Below are 22,875 nucleotides of genomic sequence, written 5' to 3'. Positions count from 1 at the left end.
GCAAAACCCTTACGTCAGAAAATCAGGGCAGCTGGCTTTCTGCTCCCTATACCCCTATCTGAAATGTAGGCTTCAGAACTGAATGTGGTAGATCAAATGTGTGTCTCCTTAACTTGGTCAAGGCTCAGTCCTTGGGCTGGTGCTGTTCAATATCTTCTTCAGCAACCTAGATGAGGGCGTGGAAAGCGCTCTGTCCAAATTCAAAGATGACAACAAACTATGGGGTGAAGCAAACACACTGATGAGAAGAAACTGAATCCAGGTGGACTTGGACAAGTTAGAGAAGTGGGCAGAGAACAATAGGATGCAATTCAACAAGGACAAGTGCAAGGTGCTGCACCTAGGGAGAGGGAATCACCAGCACACCTATAGGCTGGGGGATGACCTTCTCAGCAGCACAGTGACAGAAAGAGATCTCAGAGTCATTCTTGATTCCAAGATGAATATGAGTTGTCAATGTGATGAAGTAATTAGCAGAGTTAACAGCACTTTGTCATGCATTAGTTGGTGAATCATGAACAGGTCCAGGGAGGTGATGCTTCCCCTCTATGCAGTACTGGTCAAGATGTAGCTAGAGTACTGTGTCCAGTTCTGGGTGCTGCAGTTCAAGAAGGATGTGGACAACCTTGAGAGGGTCCAGAGGACGGCCACTCATATGGGTAGAGGCCTGCAGGGAAGGCCTTCTGAGGAAAGGCTGAGGGACCTGGACCTTTTCAGGCTCTGCAAGAGAAGGCTGAGGGGGGATCTTGTGGCAGTATACAAATTCACTAGGGGGTACAGCAGGGAATAGGAGATGCTCTGTTTACCAGGGCACCCCTTGGAATAACCAGAAACAATGGCCACAAGCTGATAGAGTAGATTTAGGTTGGACATCAGAAAGAACTTCATCTTGATTAGGGTTGCCAGAATCTGGAATGAGCTTCTGAGGGAAGTAGTGCTTCCCCCACCTTAGGGGTCTACAAGAGGAAACTGGACAAGCACCTGGCAGGGGTCACATGACCCCAGCACTTCTTCTGGGGAGGGAGGGGGTCACACTCAATGATCCTTTGAGGTCCCTTCCAATCGTAGCATCTATGAATCTGTGAATCCTGATATTTTTCATTGAAGATACTATAAAGAACAGAGCCACTCAACTGGTAGTTCACAAACTGCATATGACCCCCAGGGGGTTAATGTGCAGCCCCTGGAGCTGTTACCTGGCCACTGCTCCCCCTATCCATGTGGCTGCAATAGCAGCTGAAGTCTCCAGGCTCCCCTCTCCCTCCTCCAGCTGCTGCTTCCTGCCTTTGTCTCAGGGGGCAGGCACTGCAGCAGCATGGAAAACAAAGGATGAGTCTGGGGCTGAGCCCAGGGATTGGATGAAGGGACTGCTGCTGTGTGCAGGGAGCAGGACTATGTGCACACAGTACAGCAGTGGTGGGGGGCACCCACATGGGTATGTTGCTGAAATTATGCTGGTGTGCCCTCCTGCCCCAGCATTGCAGGGTGGGGAGCATCTGCACTGCAGACTGTGGCATGGAGCTTCTCACTGCTGTGACCCTGGGGAATGTAGCTACCAGGACTTTTAAGTTGGACAGCCCTCATATAAATATAATTCTATAATATATTGACCCAACATTTGAAAGGACATGCTTTTCGACTCAAGATGTAGACACGCATAGCAAATGAATGGTTCCCAAACATTTTTGCTTGGGAACTGGTTTCCAGTCAACATAGGTCAGAGGTGTTTACATGTACAGTGCTGTAGCTTTCCAGGTAAAACAGTTACTTTTTAGGTGTTGAAGCATTGTGGCTCTGACATCAAGAGGTGGGAGTGAGCACCCAACCCAGCATTGAGCACCCAGCCCAAAATGCTCTCCCCTACCTTGGGGGTCTTCAAGTGGAGACTGGACAAGCACCTAGCTGGGGTCATCTGACCCCAGCGGTCTTCCTGCCTTGGGTAGGGGGTTGGACTCAATGACCTACCGAGGTCCCTTCTGATCCTAACATCTATAAATTGTCAGGTCATGCGGTATAACATTTGTTTTATTGCATTGGTTACATGTTACCTTGTAAATAATTAAATCCTGTAAATCATTGTATAATGGTCTGCAAGGTCATTTGATTGTAAGGGGAGGCTCTTTGCTTGGGGACCCTGCAGCAGCTACCCAGGGAGCTGGACAGGACCACCTGCTACCAGGTACCCCAGGATCCCACTAGTCAGGTGAGGGCACAAGTAGCATCACACCCAGGGTTACACTTAAAATTAATAAAAAAAAAATGTTTTCAAATGCTTGTTGATAAGCACCAGTGGGAAAGATAGGTTGTTTTTTTTTAAAGCAAAGCAAAACATAGGCTTTTCAGGCTATGAGAAATAAGCTCTCAGGGGCCAGCTACAGACATTACACTTTTACTGGTATAAGTGATTGGAAACCAGTCTATACTCAGAACAAAACTTTGGCACACAAAACCAGTCTAGACTCATAACAGAAAAGAAGTTCGGCACACAGACTAGTGGTTTAAAACTAGTGGAACCTGCTCTAAGATCTGTCCCTGCACCAAATGGCAACTGGTAGCGAACGGTTCTGTTTGCTACCAATCGAAACTACGTCACTTACAGAAAACTGTGTAACTTAAGCCAATTCTGCCTTGGGCTTTTTGAATGTCTGTACCTAGCCAAATGTCTGTACCTAGCCAAATGTTAAAAAGAAACTAAGTGTAAGAAGGAGAACCAATTTTACTCATGTTCACTTTCCAAGAAGAGAGAATCACAAACATTCATAGATTCATAGACTCATAGTTGTTAGAGTCGGAAGGGACATCAATAGATCATCGAGTCTGACCCCCTGCATAGGCAGGAAAGAGTGCTGGGTCTAGATGACCCCAGCTAGATGTTTATCTAACCTCCTCTTGAAGACCCCCAGGGTAGGGGAGAACACCACCTCCCTTGGGAGCCCGTTCCAGACCTTGGCCACTCGAACTGTGAAGAAGTTCTTCCTAATGTCCAGTCTAAATCTGCTCTCTGCTAGCTTGTGGCCATTATTTCTTGTAACCCCTGGGGGCGCCTTGGTGAATAAAACCTCACCAATTCCCTTCTGTGCCCCCGTGATGAACTTATAGGCAGCCACAAGGTCACCTCTCAACCTTCTCTTGCAGAGGCTGAAAAGGTCCAGTTTCTCTAGTCTCTCCTCGTAGGGCTTGGTCTGCAAGCCCTTAACCATATGAGTGGCCCTTCTCTGGACTCTCTCCAGGTTATCCGCATCCCTCTTGAAGTGCGGTGCCCAGAATTGCACACAGTACTCCAACTGTGGTCTGACCAGTGCCCGATACAGGGGAAGTATCACCTCCTTGGATCTATTCGTCATGCATCTGCTGATGCACGATAAAGTGCCGTTGGCTTTTCTGATTGCTTCGTCACACTGCTGACTCATGTTCATCTTGGAGTCCACTAGGACTCCAAGATCCCTTTCCACCTCTGTGCCACCCAGCAGGTCATTCCCTAGGCTGTAGGTGTGCCGGACATTTTTCCTCCCCAGGTGCAGCACTTTGCATTTCTCCTTGTTGAACTGCATCCTGTTGTTTTCTGCCCACTTGTCCAACCTGTCCAGGTCTGCTTGCAGCTGTTCCCTGCCCTCCGGCGTGTCCACTTCTCCACATAGCTTTATGTCATTTGCAAACTTGGACAGAGTACATTTCACTCCCTCATCCAAGTCGCTGATGAAGACATTAAAGAGTATCGGTCCAAGGACCGAGCCCTGCGGGACCCCACTGCCCACACCCTTCCATGTCAAAACTGACCCATCCACCATGACTCTCTGGGTGCGACCCTCTAGCCAATTTGCCACCCACTGGACTGTGTAGTCATCCAAGTCACAGCCTCTTAACTTGTTCACCAGTATGGGTGGGATACCATATTGAAGGCCTTCCTGAAGTCTAAGTATACTTATAGATTCATAGATTCATAGATGTTAGGGTCGGAAGGGACCTCAATAGATCATCGAGTCCGACCCCCTGCATAAGCAGGAAAGAGTGCTGGGTCTAGATGACCCCAGGTAGATACTCATCTAACCTCCTCTTGAAGACCCCCAGGGTAGGGGAGAGCACCACCTCCCTTGGGAGCCCGTTCCAGACCTTGGCCACTCGAACTGTGAAGAAGTTCTTCCTAAAGTCCAATCTAAATCTGCTCTCTTCTAGCTTGTGGCCATTGTTTCTTGTAACCCCCGGGGGCGCCTTGGTGAATAAATACTCACCAATTCCCTTCTGTGTCCCCGTGATGAACTTAAAGGCAGCCACAAGGTCGCCTCTCAACCTTCTCTTGCGGAGGCTGAAAAGGTCCAGTTTCTCTAGTCTCTCCTCGTAGGGCTTGGTCTGCAGGCCCTTAACCATACAAGTGGCCCTTCTCTGGACCCTCTCCAGGTTATCCGCATCCTTCTTGAAGTGTGGCGCCCAGAATTGCACGCAGTACTCCAACTGTGGTCTGACCAGCGCCCTATAGAGGGGAAGTATCACCTCCCTGGACCTATTCGTCATGCATCTGCTGATGCACGATAAAGTGCCATTGGCTTTTCTGATGGCTTCGTCACACTGCCGGCTCATGTTCATCTTGGAGTCCACTAGGACTCCAAGATCCCTTTCCACCTCTGTGCCACCCAGCAGGTCATTCCCTAGGCTGTAGGTGTGCTGGACATTTTTCCTCCCTAGGTGCAGCACTTTGCATTTCTCCTTGTTGAACTGCATCCTGTTGTTTTCTGCCCACTTGTCCAACCTATCCAGGTCTGCCTGCAGCTGTTCCCTGCCCTCTGGCGTGTCCACTTCTCCCCATAGCTTTGTGTCATCTGCAAACTTGGACAGAGTAAAACATACGACATCCACCCCTCCTCCTGTGTCCAGGCGTTTTGTAACCTGGTCATAAAAAAAGACTAGATTAGTCAGGCACGATCTGCCTGCTACGAACCCGTGCTGGTTTCCCCTCAGCATAACTTGTCCTGCTGGGCTCTCGCAAATGTGAGCCTTGATAATTTTTTCAAAGATTTTGCCAAGGATGGAGGTGAGACTGACTGGTCTATAGTTGCCCAGGTCCTCCTTCCTCCCCTTCTTGAAAATGGGGACCACATTGGCCCTTTTCCAGTCCTCCAGGACTTGGCCCGTGCACCACGAGCATTCAAATATTCCCGCCATTGGCTCTGCAATGATGTCAGCCAATGATGTGCCTTCAGTACCCTCGGATGGAGCTCATCCGGGCCTGCCGACTTAAAGGCATCCAGTTCCTCCAAGTGACTGCACCATCTCAGGGTCTACGCAAGGCAGTCTGGTGCCTTGCTGCTGCCTCTCTACAATCCCAGTGAGAGCCTTGTCCTACCCCTCACTTAGGAAAACTGAGGCAAAGAACTCGTTGAGGAGTTCAGCCTTGTCCCCCTTGTCCGTCACCAATTGTTTCTGCCCATTTAGCAGGGGTCCTATTCCTCCCCCTTTCTTCCCCACCCTGTCCTTTCTGTACAGCCTGTAACCCTCAATATGTACCGCCCAGTCGTGGGACGAATCCCACCAGGTTTCCGTTAGCCCTACTAAGTTGAAACATTGAAACTGAAGTGGTGGAAAGCAAAATGCATATTGTTTTTAATTCTCAGGAGTCACTAACCATATAATTCAATTTAATGGACCTCCCTGTCCTTGCAATTACAGGGGTTCAAAGCAGGGAGTCAATGGTGTTTCACCAGCGTAAAACTGAAGTCAGAAAAGAATTAAATGCATGATACTTAAATTGAGAAAGATTGTGGGCAAGTTTTTTTCACTTTAGTATGAGGGACTAAAATCTATAAGTGAAAGAATAGAAACAGCTTCCTTGTTTCAATTTTTTTTTTTAGTAACTTAGACAAAGGATACCATTAATATTGAACTGGCATATTTCTGAATGCATCTCATGTAATTTATAGCTGAAAAATGTTGAGCCCACTTCTGAGTCACTGAGTGCTGCTGAACATGCATAGTACTTCACTCTTTTTACATGCTAATGTTAATAACAAGGGTATTTTAAAAATGGCTGGAGCTAAAATATATCTACCAAATTATTGAGAAATGCTTCTCTTGTGATAATAAATGCAATGATCAAAAATGCCAATATTTGGTTTAAGAAAAATTGCAGAAGGCTTAATGGAAAAGGACTCATTCTGTATCATGAAGGCAGAGGCTGATGAAATAGGGAATGAAGCTAAAAGTATTCAGAATAAAGGTGTCTTATCACACATATAAATGCAACACACCATGGCCCATTCATCCATCTTTCTGGTTAAGTATGAGCATGATGGATGAGCACACTTATTAGGGAGGCTGGGTTTCATGCCCTCTGCACTACTCCATATAGAGAGATTTACCATAACCTTGAAATGCAGATTTCAAATAACATTTCCAGGATCAATGGTTCCAATTCAGCTACTTTAAATGGAGCCTTGATTGAAATTACTTAACTGTCAAGGTTTATAATACGTGGTCTTGCCCTCTACTATACTAGAAAAAGACATTTCAAATGATGGCTGATGGCATGCACAGTATTTTTGTTCTCATCTAGTCTATGCAGAGGGACAAGCAATTAATTGAAAATGAAAAATTAAAGGGCATAATTGGAATAAATCATAGTCACTAAACAGAGTCAATAGCAACACCTCAGTACTTGACAGGGGGATTGTCTTTACTGCAGTCATACCAGCAAACTAGATGACTTGGATACTGAGAGCAGGGTAGCTGCAACTGCACATAACTCACAACAGGCTCCATAGCCTGTCTCAGAAGTAGGGCAGTTAGCTCTTCTGAGCATTATGATTCTGTATCTAGGCTGCTAGCAGCAAGATATTAGAATGAGATATAACATAAGATGGCTTCTGGGGGCCACACATGGCACTACCATGAAGCTCCTGGGATGCGTATGCTGTATTGGGATATCTTATGTTATATCTGGCTTTGCTTGCTAAACACTTGACAAACAAAAGGTCTTACAGTGCTTCAGGGAAATGTCCAGGGTCTGGCAAGCCTCAGGGGGAGGGAGTTCCAAAACTGAGGAACAACCTCCCAGGTCTTGTTTGGCACACAGATGGTACTTGCCCCTGCAAGGTTCTCTTGGCTGATCTCAGGGAATGACATGGGGCATAAGCAAGAAGATGGTCTTAGCCAGAGTGTCTGTCTTTGAGGACACAATGTAGCATTTAATTTAGTGATTCCATAGCACCTCCTACCTGCCCAAAGTGTAGAAGAAGAGTGGTCTTTGGTATGGTTATGCATACCTGTTTATGAAGATGGTACCAGTGTCCATGCAGATGGTCCACAGGAGTATAACAGAGAAGCCTTATTTTAGATGGGGCAATTAGGGCATGGTAGGAAGATTTCTAGATTATAACAGAGGGCTGGGCAGGATAAAAGGTGATCTCCACTCCATTTCTGTTGGAATTGTGGCATGGAAAAGTATACTTGGCTAGTATCCAACAAAAAGATGGTGTTTTCTGCCTGTATCAAGATTGGGTGGGTTTAATATTAGAACCATTTTTAAAAATCACTTATATTAGGGCTGTTCAACTTCAGTGCTGCTGGGGGCCTCATGGCACTACCATGAAGCTCCTGGGATGTGCACACTGCATGGGTGCTCCTCTGGTGTTCCCCTGCCCTATTGTGCAGGCTGCATGGCTAACACGTGGCTGTCCTACTTCCCGCTGCCTGCCAACGGCACAAGGCCTTCCTTCAGCTGTTCAGGCTGTATTGCCTGCACTTACTCCTGGCCTCCCCTCCCCTCTCCCCAGCATGCTGACCCTCACAGTAAGGGGTGTTTAGGCAGGATGTGGATCCCAAGAGCTTCCTCTGCCATGTAGCAGTGGGAGAGGCAGCTACCAGGGTTTGTGGGCTGCAAGTTAACCACTCACAAACTGCATGTGGCCTACAGACCACCAGTTGGACAACTGTGATGTATATGTTAAGGATTAGAAGATTATAACAGGAGCTATATCAGACGTTAAAACTTCAATAAACCACAGTCTTCTACATGGTGGCATTGTGCAACATCTTACTGCTGTCTTCATTGGCAAGTGACTAGATTCTGGCTCAGGGCCCAGAGAGCTCAAGGGCAGGTAAAGTACAGACCAATGAAATAATAAAATGTACATTCAAAGCTGATAAAAGACAATTTTTTTTTTCACACAACACATAACTCAGCTATGGAAAACAGTGTTACATTGCACAGAGGACAAGAATTTAAAGATTTAAAAAGTGGATGGGGGTGCGTGTAGGGATGACAAAAGCATCCAGAGTTATCATAGCTATTGTTCACAAGTTTTGGAAGGGATATTAAACCACAAAGCTCAGCTCTTAGCCAGTCTCTAATTACTAGAGATGTTATTTAACACCAGCTATGGGTAATTTTTCCCACATCTGCCCCCTGCAACAGTTTTAAAAACTTTCTCCAAATCCTCTGATTGTTTCTGTCTAGTGCAGGTTACCAGACTAGATAGGCATCAAGTTTGAGCAGCTATGACAATTCCCCTATTCCTGAAAGTGAATTGAATGGGGAGGAGGTAGTAGTCCACCCCTGAATTTCATCAACCCGTCCTTCACATGCAGCTGTGAGAGAGCAGCTGCATTCCTTTTCTGGGTCTTCCCCCAGCTTTAAATATGAATGCTGGAATCAAGATGTCCATGCACCCAAAACAGGAGGCAGAGGAGCATTTCCCTTCTATTGTTGTTATCCACCTCCTAAATTATAAATGATTAGACTGTGCTGTAAATTCAGTTTCTCAGTATACCAAGTGATCCTGAAAAATCTCATAAGCAACTGTGAATGAACATGACATGACATTGATCCACCTTCATTTTCAGTGAGTCATTATATAGTTTGCCTTCATTACTTGTTTGAGCTGCTGTCAGTTGATCCCCATACATATAAGAAATCTATGCACACCTACTATTGCTAATGAAATAAAACTGAAACTGGCTGACAGGATATTTTCTAACAGAAAGAAATTTGTAAGAACTTTCTTTAAGATGATAAGTTCATGGGGGGGGGGGGGGGTTTATGGCAGCCTAACTATGAGTTACTATTACTAAATTACAGAAGTGTCATGTGAAATGCCAGTGGAGATCCTGAAGCAATTATACCCATTAAAAACCTTCAATTATTATGCTACTTTCCTACTAGAGACAATGGGACAAACTCTTTTTGTTTTTACATCCCTGTATATTCAGAATGACTTCACTGAAGACAATGTAATCAGCCTGCATCTATCAATGTAGAACAGAATAATGAAATTGATATAAAGCTATTATTTCAGGATATTTAAGTACTTATTCAAGTACATAAGTGCCCTGTGAGAGAACAGAGAAAACAGTGTTAGGGTTATATGGGTCAGCGATATTAACTGAGGAAAAGGTACATTTTAATTGCCTCATCCTGAGAGAAATGAACTACTGAGAAATTCAACTATTGGGTTCAACACCATTGTCTCTGTTAAGGAAAGTTGGGTTGATTCTATTAGTTATAACTCACCAATTCTGGAATGTGTGGAAGTTAGATTACTACATATTTTTAAAATCAAGGTCCTAACTTTATTATTAAGTATCTGTCACAGAGGCTAAAGTATAGACATTTGGGGCATACGAGGAGGTTAAATCAATTCAAAATAGCTGTCCCATATCTGGTAAGTCAGGGGAAGCGGGAAGAAGTTCCATGCACTAGTTTGACCTAAATCGAATAGGTCTGATACTACATAGATCCAGGTTTATCTTAAACTGGGATCTGCAATTTTTAAACTGGTTTGCGTGCATGGAACTTCTGTAGGGTTACAGGTTTAGACTGATTGTCGGTCACTGAGACTGGGTCTGTAAGTATAAGGTCGGCACTGGGATGAGCTAAGTTTAAGTTTTGAACCCAATTGAACTTCCCCATATGTCTGTACTTATAAAGAAAGGATCAAGATCCTTAGGGTCAGTCTACTTTTAATGTACTCATGATGGGTATCAGCCAGTGTAGTACCTAGATCCATCACAAAATTACTCTTGTAAAGCAACACACCAGCTTCAAACCTCATTGTAATCTATAAATGTAGCTAAAAGGTTATGGGTTATCACTGCTGTGAAATAGGGTTAGAGGGGGAAGCAAGAAAGAAGTACCAAGTCTAGAGGAAATGTTACAAGAAATCTATACAAAAGTTAAACAAACCTACAAACATGTACAGCAATTATAATAATTATATTCCCAAGATACTGTAGAGGATTACCCGAGGGAAAAAAATGAAGCTAAATTGTATAATTTTGTCATACATCCAGGAATACTACAGGCTCTGTAACAATAGGCAGGAAAATGCAAATGTAGGGACAGGGAGAAATTAGGTGCTCTCAATAAAAGCACTGGATATATTTCAAGTGTTTAATAACACTTTGGATGTATTTTCTTTAGGCACATTCAAATTTATTGAGATCTGTTCATTTAATTCTTAGGTTGGTAGCCTTCCAGTGCCTTCAATTTTACACTACAACTAAAAGGCTAATGACCAGAGATCCTGGTTTTCTCCGATAAAAAAAAAAAAAAATCCAAAGTTTTCTGATTTGAAAAAAAACAAACAAACCCAAATCCACATTTTTCTGTGATTAAAATAAAACACCACTAGTACACAAACACACACACACACACACACACACACACACACACACACACAGAGTGGTGTTTTGTTTTAATCACAGAAAAATGTAGATTTGGGGGAGGGGTTTAAATCCAAATTTTTTTTTTTTAAACTCAATTCAGAGAAAACCAGGATCTCTGCTAATGATATGTTATAGGAGGGAGATTTTATTGTGTCTTCTGATATGGAACATAAAACATACATTAGGAGTCTAATGAAATCATTAAATACCGTGGAAGAGGGAAGAAACTATCTACCATAACCTATTTTTACTTAATGTTTGGAACTGGATCCTCCCTTGTTGCAGTCCTGTATAACCACACAACTTCATTGAAATAGGTCAATTTACACTGTGTGAGGACCTGGCCCTTTCAGTTAGGAACAGAAATTACTCATAAACCGGTTTAAGTGATCAGAAACCAGTTCAAATCTGTAACACAGCAGAAGTTCAGTGCATCTAAAGCGCTTTCAAAATAGCTGAAACTGGTTTTAGATAAACCTGGATGGATGTGGAATCAGACTTAACTGATTTAAGATAAATTGGTTTATTGTACCGCTCTCAGATTCAAGTTAACTCATAGTCCCCCAGCATCCCAGGATGCTTTTCAGCTCCCCTGCAAACTGCCCTCCACAGGGTGGGCAGGCTGTCTCTTCCAGCTGAGCAGGGAAGCATGCTCTAGTGCTCCCAACTTCTGGCCTGGGTCACTGCAGACATGTTGCTGCATTTCTGAAATCAAAAGTGAATGTCAGTTCACTTGATTATCAATTCACTCTGTGCAACTTAGACTAACCTGTGAAGATTGAATCAATTCAGTCTCAGGCTTTTTGACTGTCTGTCTGTGCTTAGCCATCCTGTTGAGACATCCTGGATACTCTCTTCACTGAGGTGGAGGGAGGAGAGATAGCATTTACTGTACACAAATTCCCATAACCTTTGTGGACAAGGAACTCTCTCTCTCTGCTGGGAAATGGACCCAGTTATTTGGGGAGACGCATAAAATTAATTTTCAGTTATGACCATGGGACTAGAAAAGGCCTCTCGGGCCACTGAGTCCACTTCCCTGCACTTGCAAGCAGTTATATACCCAAGGAATCTCCCAAAATCCCCATTTCAAACACTTGTATGCAACTTCAAGGCAAAAAACCAGACAGAAACTTCTCTGATTGTGTCCTATGGGAAAAAGAAACATCCTTTTCTTTATTAGAACCCAAACCAAAAACAGATAAAGGCTGTGAAAGATCATGTAAGACCCCCTTATTTTCTTAATGGGCAGGCTGTCAATCTAACGTATGTAGAGCTTAGTGCAGAAATATCTTGCGTTTGCTCTGGCTGAAATTACAGCAGTCCCCCTGCACGCCCTCCCCCTCCCTTGCCCCTCCCACAATGCTTATATCGTATACACCAAATATAGAATAGACAGGAATTAATGTTGTTATTGCGTAGCCAAGAAAGAGGAACTGCAACAAGAAACAAACTTAAAATAGATTTTGCAGCCTGGGCCAGTCCTCCCTCATTCCTTCCAAATTTCCTCATGTTGTAATGACGTGGGCACAATCTTTCTTTGGTAGATGCCAGGAAGGATATTGAAAAGGGGATAGAACACTTTAGAGACATCTGGTTCAGTGCTCTCCATCTATAGCATAAATTTCTGCCACTGTTGGTGACAGAATACTAAGCTAGATGGAGCCTAGTCTTACCCAGCATGGTACTTTTTATGTTCTTGTATTTAAATATACAAATGAAGCCTGGATACTGTATGAGTAGGAATTACAAAAAAACCCCAAAAAACTCAAGAGACAAATAAATAAATAAATTTGTGAAGCTATGCCTGGATTCTGCCATGAGTACCATACAAGGAAAGCCTTATACTCCTTTCAGGACTAACCTGGCTTAGTGAGATGATCAAATAAAGGAGATGGTAGGGGTGGGGAAGAAGAGGCCCACCTCTTTAAAAATTATCCACTGAGAAGCTATGACATCACAACTCTGTAATAGTATAAATATGTCAAATAAGCCTTTTCTTTTGTATTGATTCCACTGATATTTTTTCTGCAGAATTTCCAGAGTAATTTTGTAAGTCTGTGTGCATATTATATATAGAATGCATACGTGTCATGGCGGGGTCCTGCAGGAGGGCTGTGATCTCCTCAGGGCCCCCTTCCTGTGCCAAGTTGGCCCAAGGGCACCCTCAAATTCTCACCCGCCATGTCTTTGATAACACCATATATTTGGGAGGCTGCCTTTTACGCCCTCTCGGTCTTGCTGGTTACTCAGATCCTGTGGTTTTCCAGACTCTTCGTGGGTCCCGCTCTACAATGGGTGCTTCAGGGGCACCCTAGCCTTAGGGGCTATGTGTGGTTCCAACCACGCCTTTTACCACACCCCAAGCCTCGCAGGTGGAATAGACGTTATTTGGTCTCTCTCTGCACCTTCTCTCTGGCACGTGGGCTCTCCATGGCCCTCTCTCTCTCCACGCCCCACATTTAAGGGGTGTAATAAAAGCAGTAATTATTAAAAATGAATCAATTACATTTTGATCAATGAACAACCTAATCTTCCTATCATATGCAGCACTCTGCTCCAGCTGTGGCCAGTTACATTTATTTTAAACCCACTTAGATGTCATATACATTTATCTCACAATGGCTGAAACATGCTGGCTATGACTAAAGAATCTGTCAAATGCTGTCAATTTTTTATAGTAAATTTTCAAATGCAACCTCTAAAACTGCATATCAGAAATGGCATTGTCAAGGCTTTGTAACAACAGTTTTGTATACTCTAATTTCTGAAGGCTGCCAAGCTCTGAAATGGCAGGAATAAATTGCACAAAAATCTTTAGGTAGCCCAAACCCTGCATGAATAAGTATGATCGACTTAATTGATCAGCCAGACTGAAACTGTTTTGAAACCATTCCCAAACTTATGCCTTGATCTGGATGAGGCTGCCGACATTCCTGGAACATAAATACTAAATGCTGTTATTACTTCTAATACTAACTAGTGGTTATAGTTATCTTGAAAGGATGGTTTGACTACCACAGTTTTTGCTATTGATGCCATAGGTATCTGAATTGTTTATGCCTTTGTTTGTTCCGGATGATAATTTCAAGTCCAAATCTATGCTAAAGAAAGTGCCACTATTTTATTCAGTAATTATGTATGCATTTGTGAGTTGGCAGACTGAATAGTTTGAATTGTGTTGGTGATGTGCATGAATTTCCAACTTGCTATACAAATTACAGTATTTGTAGCAGAAACTATTAACAAATATGACAAATCCACATGTGATAAAATATTGTTTCCTTGTGTTTGCCTCCTTGCATTTTGGCTTCCAAAGGAAAACGTTCTTCTATTTCATCTGTATTTAATAATCAGAAATGCCTTCTCCCGGGGTGTGTGCAGCAGCAGGAGCTGCGCCCCTGCGCCCCATGAACTGTGACTCCATCCTACTCCCTGCCCTGGCTATGCAGCCCCAGCCCCAGCCCCACTCCCTCCCTCACTGTGGGGGCCTTGATCTGCCCCTCCCACGCTTCTTACTAGCCAGATGCTGCTCTCCAAGCTGCCAGATTGCATATCAGCAACTGGATCAGTATTGGCTAATTTGGCTGCTTAATAATTGGCCATCGGTATTAGCCCAACATTTTTTTTTCGGCCAATACCCCAAAAAATTAATTTTGATCAGTGCACCCTCAATGGAGATGCCACAGCCTCTCTGGATAACCTGTTCCAGTGTTTTACTACCCTCCTAGTGAAAAAGTTTTTCCTAATATCTAACCTAAACTTCCCCGCCGCAACTTGAAACATTGCTCCTTGTTCTGCCATCTGCCACTCTTGAGAACAGGCTCCTTTTGTGCTATGTTGAAGGCAAAAACCCCAATCCAACTCCACTTTTAGCTAACTAAGGTAGCATGCTGGTAGTTTGCTTTTAGTCTTGTTCAAAAATTAATTTTTTGTGCTTTAGTGACCTGGGTCATTGAAAGGCTTTTTGTCCTATGACAATTACAATTACATGAAAAACAATAAAATAAATTCCTCAAATAATACCTCCCAAACCTAACTCCACCTGCTGAAATCCTGCCCAAATTAAAAAGGTCTTACATCAAGTCCAGAAGATATCTGAAATAATTCTAAAGCAACTGACAAAAATTACCCTTAGAATGAGATTAACCCATTAACCCCATTTTTAATAGTAACTGGCCATACATTCAGGCAATCAATAGCATGACAAAATGGGAAACCAGCCACAAAATTATTTCTCAAAACATGTGTAATAATTATACATCATACCTGAAAATGAGCATGTGATAGGATCTCTACCATGCAGCTTGATGCAAGCTCCATGACAGGCTTGGTTGACAGCTCTGCCAGCTCTGGAACCACACTGGAGGCTCAAATGGCTCTTGTGTGGCCCCAGAGCTGAGACTGACAATCAGCTGACTGTCAGTCTCCACTCCAGGGTGCCATCAGAGCTTCCAGCTGGCTCCATTGTGGTCGTGGGAATAACATGGACAATCAGCTGATTGTTGGTTTGGCTGGAAGCTAGGGAGCGGGGAACTCAGAGCTTCTAGGTGTGGTGCTTAAAGTCCTCAGTGGGGGAAGCCTCTGCTCCCCATGGCCAGGATCCTCTTCTCCTCCAATGCTGGGCAGCCTGGCATGGGGTTTTGACAGTCTTAGGTCTCAAACCCAGGGCTGTCTGGGGCCAAAAATCAGTTTATTGTCTGCCTTGACAACCCTGTATGAACCAGACCTAGGATTGTCCAGGTTTGGGCTGACTGTCGGTTGATTGTTGGCATTGCATGTGGGCACCAGTTTTTGAACTGCCAGTGCAAGGGAAGCACATCCCAAAATCATGCCTTCTGCTGTGCATGTGTGGCATGGAAGGAGGCACAATTCTTTGAATCAAGGATCAGATTCCATCACTCCATTAAATGAACATGTGCCTGGGGCCTAAGAAATTGATTTTCTGCAAATTTTGAGATAAAATGTGATAAACACTAATTAGGCTTTCACAGTGTTAAGCCTTATTTTTTATATTTACTGCAGTTTAAGTGAGAGGCACTACCTAGGGAACCAAACATTGCAAAGAGGAAAAACTGAAAACTGATGTACTCGCCAGCTTAATAGAAGCACATATCAGGGTGCCCATCATCCAGCTGTTTCTAGCCTCTAGAATATCATGATCCCATTTCAGCATCCAATGAGTTTTGACTTAAACTAGTAGCCATGTCCCTCCTAATTACCAGTGACTCAATCCATTTTCTACCCTTCAGGATTTTTAGAGATTACTATACAGTTCTTATCGTCCTCAGTAATCAGAGCAAGAAGCTTGTGATATTATTACTTCCCTTTCCAATATTTAGAATATTTAGAAAGTAGAAACTCACTTTATTAGTATCAGAACATTCAAATATACATTCCTGTAAGTACTTTAGACTGGCATAGTGCGACGAATGGCCAATCAAATCTATCACGTTTATTTTACACTGAAAAGACAACTGGGATTTCCACAGCTAAAGCAAACATGTGCAATCCATAAACATTTACACACATGTACAGTGTCCTGGAAGTTGGTGAGTCTATAGTTTAGATAACTTACATTTTGCAAAAATCTACATACAAGGCAGACTGGAGGCTTTAAAATGTTTGCCTCTTCAGTCTTGTACATGCATTATTAAACATTAATAAATGCCTTGGAATGTCTTATTGCTTAATTATCCATTCTGAACTGGGGTTATTAGTGAAACTCACATATTTAGCTTTAACTAACTAGCTAACTAGAAGAGACTGTGGTGTGAAGACCTCAGAGTTAACTCCCCTGTGAAAGTGTTGTTGCCTTTAGTTCAAATGAGCAAATCTGCTTTTCCAGTTGTCTCATGATTTGTTTCTGCTGTAGTCACCCTTGGTTCTGGGGCCATTTTCTCAGGGTTGAGACACAGATATTGGCTCAGTAGCAATCTCCAAGTAAAAATCTGTTTTAATTTCTTTCATTAAACCATCAGCCTCCTCTTTTTACAGGCCCAAATCCTCAGTGGTCTGTCAGGCAATTGTTTCATTGAATTTGTGCCCTGTCACCTGCAAGGTTGATGGTCATTAGATGAAGGACTACATGTAAGCAAGCTGCTTTCCCAGATCATTAGGACACATGGGATCTGCTATGTTAAATCAGAGCAGTAGCTTTACCAGTCCAGAAGCCTGTCTCTCATACAGTCCAGTCTCAAAATGTCTCAAAGGAAGATGCAGGAGTAGACCAACTTCTGTCCAACTTCTGGGGAGCCAGGGGCTGCATGTCACACAGGCCACAGACCCAGGGCAACATACTGTATGGGTATCCCCCAAGCACCCTCCTCGCACAGCACAGGCATCTTGGGGGGGAGGCTTTTTTTTTAAAGAATTTTTTTGTGTTCCAAGCCAAATCAGTCAAATCAAGTCCAAATCCATGAGTCAGTCCAGAACCATAAGGGGCCCTACAACCGGCAAACATCCTCCACCCCCACCAAGGGCTTCAGATATTTCCAATGTCTTTTGGCAGGTATCCTATGTTTAGGCCCAACCCTGGAGGCTTGAGGTTTGGATGCCCCCAAGTTTCGCCTGCCCTCAGCCATATGGCTGCAGGATCAAGCTAGGGAGAAGCCTCCCATAAAGTGGGCTTTAAGCCCCAACACCTTGGCAGGTACTAAATTACACCAGAAGAACAGTTATCCCCAGGAGCGCTTAAGGAAAACTGCCTTCACAGACCCAGATACATGGGTTTCCCCTGCCAGGTAAGGATTATTACATGCACAGCATGTGCGGCTGGGAAACAGGGAAGGTGAGCTGACCAGAGCTGAGCCCTCTCCCCACACAACGTGCACAATGTGGGCAGCCCAGCTCCCTAGTTTCCCAGCCATGCAAGCTGCCTCTACCACAGGCGGCTTGATTCTCCCCAGAATGTGCCCTCCACTTCCTGGACACATGCACTCCCCACCTGCAGAGTGGGCAGGCGCCCTTTCTTGCTGCACCCACAGCTCAAGCACGCTGCAGCAGGAACAAACAGGGAGGGAAGCAATGGCCAGGTGGAAGCCTGCAAGCTTCATGCTAATCCTTCACCTACCACCAGTTAGACAGGCTTGTAGTAGGGATAACTATGGGATAACTTCCCACTGAGAGGGTTTCTTCTTAATTGCCATCAGAAAAGCGGTTGGCTAGAAGTGGCCAGAAACATGAGGGTTTACGTCCTTTTTAGTTGTATTAATTTTCTCTACGCAGTTGTGGATGTTTTCATTACTTTCGCTAGAAAGTAATGGTTTCTTTGTAAAATGCTGAGTACTGGCCCCAATTTTAAGTTTCCAAGTTAGTTACGCACTTATAAAAAGTATTTCATTTTACTACTTTACTAAGCCCTGTGTTTTGAAAAAAATTAAACAGAAGAGCCTGATCTTTGCCTTCTTTATATTATATGCTATTTTATGGAGCTTTGTTGTGCTGCTTCTTATGTTCCTTCTTAAATTAACAGGCCCCATTTCTTCCATCTCTTTGCATAAGAATCTTGCTCACTATCTCTGCCCATCTCTGAACACCTTTCAGTCCTACTACAACTGTTCTGAGACAGGAGAATAACATGGAGAAGGATGAGAGAAGGTATTAGGGGGCATTGAAGGGTGTTGGTGTGCTACAAAGAAAAAGAGGACGCAGGAAGGAAGAAGAGAATACTATGAGGAGAAAACAGATAGGAAGGACATTACAATTAAACCATTTGTTATTATGTCTATACTGGTATTACTTCAGACTTCATCCCATTGTTCTCTGCAGGGCAGACAAATAACTCAAAAGATGGTCCCTATACCACAGACTTCAAAATTTGTGGTATATAAAGCAGATCTGACAAGTGAACAACCAGACAAGTAGGGAGGAGAAGGTAACACTGCAGATAGATTGGTATACATGGGCTTTAGTTGAGATCTCATCATCAACCAGGCATCCAGCCTAAACCCTGCCAGATAGTTTTGAACTTGTGACTCAATACCAGCCCATTTTTCTGATGCATAAATAGCTAAACTCTACCCTTCAGTGCATGAATGACTTCCACTGAGATCAGAGAAAAAAATGACTGATATGTTTTCCATGAATACTGTAAATTAGCATGGTGCCATCGTTCCACAATGCTAAGGGTCCATTTATGCTTCCATTAAGCAAAGACCACATAGTTTTCATGGTTCATAATTTGTCCTCAACATCTTTGAGGACAACATAGCATACAAAATAGAAGATATAATTCGGACGCAGCTAAATACACTTAATTAAATTCTGAGCTATTAGCGTTAAGTGAATTGCTGTTCCTGTAAACAATCTGACAGGCAGTGAAAGCTTCAGTGTCAGAAGTCTGTCCAGTCCATCAGTTACTGCAATTCTGTACTGAAAGCAATAACTATCTTTGATGCTCTCCTCATTGTACTCATGGTTCAGTTTCTTTCAGTGACTTTGCCACTAAGAATTTTTAGGTCTGAAAATGAGAATGACATACAAAGTTGCTAGACATCTTAAGTTCCTTCTTCAATAACAAATGTAGACTCATGAAACTTGTACTGGTAGTCATGTACTTCAGCTATGGGTTGTTAATCTCTCTCACACATGAGAGAGACCAATATCATTAACTGCTTTACATTTAGGGAGATTCTTAAAGACAGATAATATAAAAGTCAGCATATCAGCGAATAATTCTATGTAGGCATTACCTCAGTAATCCTTAATATTGCCGGCATATCATTGGAGGTGTGCTGAGTTTCATTTAGATTAAAATGTTGTTACTTATTCATGCACCTTGTGGCAGGGCACTGTGTGTGCCGGCCACTTTAAGGGCCTGGAGCTGGCAGCTGGCAGGTGCCTGATGAGGGCAGCCATTTTGAATCTGGGGCTGCCCATATAAACAGGGCAGTTTTGCTACTAGAGGCCAGGTAACAACATTACCTGGCTGCAGGGCTGCTGGTATCATCTGGAGGTAAGGGAGGAGCTGTAGGGGATGGTCAGGAGGCTCTAAAACTGGACCCTGCTGGGAGTGGGGGGGCCTGGTAGGGCTCCCAGTGGCACAGGAGCCCCCAGGAAATGCCAGGCCAGTTACCACCCCGGTGAAAGGTGGATTGGGGAGCCTTTATCCCTAGCCCCCACAACCAGGTGGGTTACCCCTTGTTGGAGGGTCTGGAAGGTGGACCCCAAGGAGAAAGAGTGAGGCCATAGACATACCTGTCTGGACTTTACCTGCCTGGTCCATGCTGGGGCCAGGACTGGAAGGGTCGAAGGGCTGGGGGCTCACCATGAGGGACGCCCAAGAGCTGAGGGCCTGGAGTGCTGCCTGGCGTGGAGGTGGGCCAGGGCTAGTAGCCAAAGGTCCCAGGGGGATCACACCTGAAGGGGAAGCAGTTCGGGGAGCTATGCTGCCCAGGATGAAGGTGGATGAGATCGCCTGAGGGGAGGAATCCAGGCAAGGTTCAATTAGGAGGATTCTGGGGCCCAATGTTGGGGCCGGTGATTATGATAACACCTATATGCCATCTGCGAGGCTTGGGCTACGGTGTAGGGGAGAATTGGAGCCTCAGATAGTGCCCCCTGGCATCAGGGCAGGAAATGGGCAGTCTCCCACTTAATTGACATCTATTAATTAATTACCAAAAGGGCATGGCGGGAAAGAAGGTGGGTGGTTAGCCAAGAAACAGGAGGGCAGGCCACAGTGAGATCAGCTCCGAGGAGGCCCCATGTTACAGTGGTGCATTGGACAGGAAACATCAGTCTGAAGGCCGTACACAGTGGTAAACTTTACCCCCCCCCCAGTAGTAGCAGCATAGAGAGCCCCGAGTTTAAGGTGGAGCCCCAGAGACGGGGTGGTGATGAGAGCCCCAATTCAGGTGACGGGGTGGCCCCAGTGAGGGGTGGTGATGATGATAACATCTGGATGCCATCTGCGAGGCTTGGGCTGTGGTGTAGGGGAGGATCAGAGCCACAGATAGTGCCCGCTGGCATCGGGGCAGGAAATGGGCAGCCTCCCGCTTAATTGACATCTATTAATTAATTACCAACAAGGCGTGGTGGGAGAGAAGGCGGGAGGTTAGCCCAGAAACAGGTGGGTGGGCCATAGTGAGATGGGCCCCAAGGAGCCCCCCTGTTACGCACCTGTAAGCTGAGCACAGTTGTGACTTCTCTCAGGGTTTTATTCTAAGCCAGGGCTATTTAGCTGGTGGCCAGGTGTTAACATGCAGCCACTGGGGTCCCACCCAGCCATCACTACACCTATTGCTCTGTCTGCAGCAGCAGCTGTGGTATCGGGACTCTCGCTACCCACCTCCCCTCCAGCTTCTGTTGCATACCCCTGCCCCAAGGGGTGGGGTAGTGCAGCAAGGTAGTGCTCAGCCCATGGTTCCTATGTGGTGCAATGCCACAGGGGAGCCCACAGGGGGCTGAAGGTGAAGTGGGGTGCCATGCTGCATAGGGGAGAACCTACTCATGTGTATGGGAACATGTTATGTAGTGGGGTGAGGTGGTGGCTGTCCAGCTGTGCATACATACAGTGTGGTTGTGGGGAGGGGAAGTACATACCTGCACATGCATGTGCAGGGTATGAAGCCTGGTGGGGCTGTGGCCTCCGCTAGTGCTGCCCCTGTGGTATGCAATCAGCTCTAGTGCTACCCATGGGGTAGGTGGCCTCCAGCCACTTGGAGATTAGACAGCCCTGCTCTAAGTCTTGTGGTATTAACAATTTTTATGTAAAATTCATGATTGTAAGAAAGAAAACAATTGAAAACCTCAAAGTTGAAAGCTGAGAAAGGTATTCACTACACAGGCAGCTACTAGCTCTCTACTGTATTCTTTTAGGATCTGATCCTTTTAATGTATATATCTAAGAATAACCAGAGAAGGATCTTAGGGGTCTAAACCAAACACTAATCAGGAGGCAAGCCATCCATAGAGTCTGTAGTTAGCCTGTAGGTCGATACTAGAGTATGGAGAACTCAGGTAATCCAAGTCACAAGCCACTTAATATAGGGAAGGAGCTAGGTGGTTAATAATAACAGATTATTATTACTTTTTTGAAAAAAAAATCTTTTCTGCATACCAATAACTTATTTAAAATGGAAAGGAAGAAACTGACTAAACAGTTTAATTAGATGCGAGACTGACTGATATAAAGTTTCATACACACAAAATTCAGGAAGTTTAGTCTAATACAAGGAAGAAAAGTCCATCTTAACCTGACAGCCCATGGGGTTTGCAGGTTTAAGGCACACCAGTTTCCTAGCCAACAGCACACAAGAGAATAAAGTGGGCAGCATCACATCCATCTACCCTTGATTCTCCAGCCTGAATGACCAGGTGCCCATTTACAATGAAGTCAACTGGGAGCAACCTTGTCAGGAATCCAGAGCAGAGCTCAAGCTCATTCTCTAGCATGATGCTGTAACCACTGTCACCACACCCCATTAATCTAACATGCAGATCCTTTGGGTGTATCTACACATGCACTTTAATGCACATTAGCTTATTTTAATGTGCATTAAAGTGTCACAAAAATGCTCTTTTGCTAATATGCATTAAAATAAGCTAATGCTTCTTTTTCTAGTACCTCACAATGGAGGTACTAAATTTAATGCACATTTCCAAAAGTTCATTAATAAACATGTAGACATGCCCTCTATGTTGCATTTTGCAATGAGGTTGGACCAGCACCAATGAAAGCTAGTAAAAGTTTTAGTCTGAAGAGGAATTCTGATCCTCTTGCACTTGCATTAAACAGTTCAAATTATTTTATAGTATCTAGAATTGTGCTATTCATTTCTCAAAAAAGATAGTTTTTCTTGCCATAAGGTGTTTGCAATCTAAACTTGGTTCTTTTTCTCTTTCTTTTCTGCAATTAATTTTGTAGCTGTTGGGAGCTTATGAGGTATCAATTCAGTGAACCAAAGTCTATGTAAAGAATTCATGTACTAACCTTGAAGTTGAATCCCTGACAAAGGAAGCAAGCCTTTCCCTTTAGCTCTTCATTATCTCATACCAAGGCTAACCTAGGATTTGCCTGAGCCAGGACAGGTTGACAGTTTAAATATTTATGAACCAGTTGATTGAAATGAGTCATCCACTGATACTACTTGAACGTTTTTCATTTGTTTTGGTTTGTTAAGAATCTGGGCAGAACTTTCCTTCTGTGACACAAGACAAACATAAATAATTGAAGCCAGTGTGCTAGATCTTCAGCTATATGAACTGAAAATAACTTGA

General features: G+C 44.1%; 1 long non-coding RNA gene across 2 annotated transcripts in view; it reads right to left on the bottom strand.

The window, feature by feature from the left end:
* The window catches only part of LOC109285886 (uncharacterized), a 125,685-nt gene that overhangs the window by 84,168 nt on the left and 18,642 nt on the right, over window positions 1-22,875 (bottom strand). Inside the window, exon 3 of one of the 2 annotated variants that reach the window (XR_002093788.2) lies at window positions 11,183-11,358. The exons of the other annotated variant lie outside the window; for it this stretch is intronic. This is a non-coding gene — a long non-coding RNA (uncharacterized LOC109285886). Of the gene's footprint in view, window positions 1-11,182; window positions 11,359-22,875 lie in introns of those variants that run through there. 2 annotated transcript variants of the gene reach the window in all.

Source organism: Alligator mississippiensis, chromosome 1 (assembly GCF_030867095.1).
Source record: "Alligator mississippiensis isolate rAllMis1 chromosome 1, rAllMis1, whole genome shotgun sequence".
NCBI lineage: Eukaryota > Metazoa > Chordata > Crocodylia > Alligatoridae > Alligator > Alligator mississippiensis.
This window is presented reverse-complemented; position numbering and strand designations above follow the sequence as displayed.